The sequence below is a fragment of the Penaeus chinensis genome, chromosome 3 (genome assembly GCF_019202785.1).
Source record: "Penaeus chinensis breed Huanghai No. 1 chromosome 3, ASM1920278v2, whole genome shotgun sequence".
NCBI lineage: Eukaryota > Metazoa > Arthropoda > Malacostraca > Decapoda > Penaeidae > Penaeus > Penaeus chinensis.
Genome location: NC_061821.1, coordinates 19,785,296 through 19,788,729, shown reverse-complemented (window position 1 = coordinate 19,788,729; position 3,434 = coordinate 19,785,296). Strand labels below are relative to the sequence as shown.

The 3,434-nt window shown below is 35.7% G+C and overlaps 1 long non-coding RNA gene across 1 annotated transcript in view; it reads right to left on the bottom strand.

Annotated features, from left to right (window-relative positions):
- The window catches only part of LOC125038234, a 16,035-nt gene extending 13,014 nt beyond the window's left edge, over positions 1 to 3,021 (bottom strand). The window contains exon 1 of the long non-coding RNA XR_007116018.1: positions 2,888 to 3,021. This is a non-coding gene — a long non-coding RNA (uncharacterized LOC125038234). The remainder of the gene's footprint in view (positions 1 to 2,887) is intronic.
- Positions 3,022 to 3,434: the final 413 nt, after the last annotated feature.

Genomic DNA, 3,434 nt, shown 5'->3' with positions numbered 1-3,434 from the left:
GTCTATGATAAAACAGTTCATTTATCACGATAATCTGCACATCATCACATGACTTATGTTATCGCTATGCAACTAAATTCAACAGCGAAAAAAACGCAGCAACAGCAAACAATAAGGAAATTGTGTAGTATTTTTGTGTGTATTTATGGTTGGAGTACCCGAGCTTATGTGATTCTGTTTACGTGTAAATGTGATGATGCAGTTCCCGGCGAATGGATGGAATCAGAGATAGCTGGAGAATTTTCCCAGTGATGTGTCTAGTTTTGTGTGTGTGTGTGTGTGTGTGTGTGTGTGTGTGTGTGTGTGTGTGTGTGTGTGTTAGTGTGTATGTGTGTGTTTATGTTTGTATGTGTGTTTTAGAGTGTGTTTGTGTGTGTGTGTGTCAGAGTGTGTGTGTGTGTTAGGTTTTGTTTGTGTGCGTGTGTTAGGGTGTGTTTCTGTGTTCGTGTGATTGTGTGTGTGTACGTTATGTGTTTATTTGAGTTTGATTTATGCATGTGTATGTGTGAATGTATTGTTCTTAATCCGTTTTTGCGAAATACATGATTAAAGCTACCAGTCCCATTAACCTCTCTCTCTCTCTCTCTCTCTCTCTCTCTCTCTCTCTCTTCCTCTTTCTATCTTCTCTTTCTCTCCTTCACTCCTTCCCACCCCATCCCTATCCCTCTCTCTCCCTCCCTCCCTCCCTCTTTCCCTCCCTCCCTCTTTCTCTCCCTCCCTCTTTCTCTCCCCTCCACCCCCACTCTCTCTCTCTCTCTCTATCTATCTATCTCTCCTCTTTTTGCTCTCTATCTTTCCCTCTCAAAAAAAAAAAAAAAAAAAAAAAAAAACATACTCCCACTCCTGATCTGTTTTGAGGTAAGATGTTTCTCTAATTAATAATCAGGATCAAAACTTGTTTCATTGAGGCTCCTCAAGTCTTCCGGGGTTTCAGATCCATCTCTGTTATTTTTTTATATTTGTATTTTTTTACTTTCAATTTGAGCTTTCTAATTATTTTTTTTTCTTCTTTTTTTTTTTCTTCTTTTTTCGTCGGTCTAGAGAGGAGTAACATACTTTGGGGAAAAAAAATAATACTGCCTATTTACTTGGCATTTATGTTACTGAAGCGTCTCTGTTTACTCAATGTTTTTTTTTTTTTTTTTTTTTTTTTTTTTTTTTTGTCTTTCCACAATATGTGTTTATTTTTAGTGAATGCATTATGTCTTGCTCAGGAATTTTATTTACAGACCGTATTTGTTAATTAGATTATGTATGCTTATTGTATTTACATTCATGCACTTTTATACACACGTATATGTACGTGTGCATTTATATATGTACATACATATATATGTACACACACACACACACTAACACACACACACACACACACACACACACACACACATATATATATGTGTGTGTGTTCGTGTGTGTGTGTGTGTGTGTGTTACATAACATTAATTATAATAGACATTGATATCAGTCATAAAAAAATACACTCATAAGTATAGCTTCGTAAGCATTTACTTGAAACTATTTTCTTAATAAACCAAATTCATTCCCATGATAAACGACCCTGTTACTTTTCTCCCAGTTTCTATGCGAACGAAAGAGAGAGAGAAAAAAATCTAAAATGTGTAAAAAAATGAAAATATATGATCTCCTTTTTCTTCGGTGCGGAAATATTTTCTTTCTCTTTCCACTATATCCTAAGTTTGGAAATGAAAAGTGAAGAAAAAAAAATCGTATATCAGGTGAGTTTTTGAATGTTTATTTTTCATCGTTTTTTTCTGATTAATTTAATTGTTTTTAATTGTTTGACTATATGATTTATTATTTTTGTTCTTATTAATGGTGAATTTTATGAAAATATGTTTGCATATACTGAACAAGAATCAAAACATTGTAGTAAATTTGCGTATTTGGAGCGTGAATGTGCGCGCGCGAGTGTGTGTGTGTGTTTTAATGTTGTGTATCTGCGGGTCTGTGTGTATGTGTGTTTATAAATGTGTACATGCGTGAGCCTGCGTGTCTGTGCGTCCGTGTATTTACCTGTGCGTAAGTATGTTTCTGTGTATGTGCGTACGTGCGTGAACTGTATGTCTATGCGTACGTGCAGATATTTCCGTATGCGGAAATCCATCCCTTATACTTACTATCCTGCGATGAAACTCCTAACACGATCAGCTGATATTTTTATCCTGACTGGCATCCATATTTTATCAACGAGAAAGGGAATCCGGGCCTGAATTCTCTGAATACAAGCCATTTGCATATGTAAGCATATATATCCCTTTACTTTTACAAGCTTACCTACGACCCGAACAATACAATCAGGTCCTATTTTCCCTAACACACACAGTTCATTAACATACAAACAATGCTTGATGATACATCGAACTGCAAAGTTGAAAGAAAATGAAATAGAAAAAAGAAAAAGACATTAAGTAGGAAAATAAAAACGAACGGGAAATTAAAAAAGTACACACACACATACACACACACACACACACACACACACACACACACACACACATATATATATATATATATATATATATGTATATATATACATATATATACATATATATACATATATATAAGAATATATGTATATATATATATATATATATTATATATATATATGTATATATATATCACACACACACACACGCACACAATTGCACACACACTTGCACACAAGCGCAAGCACACACACACACACACACACACACACACACACACACACACACACACACACACACACACACACACACACACACACACACACACACTAAATAATAATCATAAAAATAATAATAATAACAAATGATTAAATAGCTAAAAAACTAAACAATAACAACAACAGTTCTAACACCAATGAACATTTCAACACGCATACCTGTACACGGGAGTGACCGACGCATTCTTGTACCACAGGACGAGGAGCACAGGATCTTCAGGGTTTTGTGAATTGATCTTGCAAGGTAATCTGGCTGTTGATCCCCGCTCTGCCGTGACTGCAACTAGCGTGCCTGTGGACAAAGGAAGAGAGGGTTGTAAGGCAGAGTAAAATTGTTGATTAGATGGGACGTTAGATAAAGGATGATTAGAAAGAATGAGTAAAACGGGTGATTAGAGGGAATGTAAGAGAGAAGATTGGTAAAAGGAGTAAAACAGGTGATTGGACAGACTGTAAAATAGAGGAAGACTGGGGAAAAAAGGAGTTAAACAGGTGATTGGAGGGAATGTAAGACAGAAGAAGATTGGAGAAAAGGAAAGGAGTATGAAAGCGAGATGAGAAAGAGGGAGAAGATAGAGAGAATGTTAGATAGAGAATGATTGGAAGAAAGATGAGAGAGAGCGGGAAGATTTGGTAAAAATGGTGGATGGTGGGAATATGAGATAGAGGAAAACAATGAATAAGAAAAAGAGAAAGAAAGAGAAGG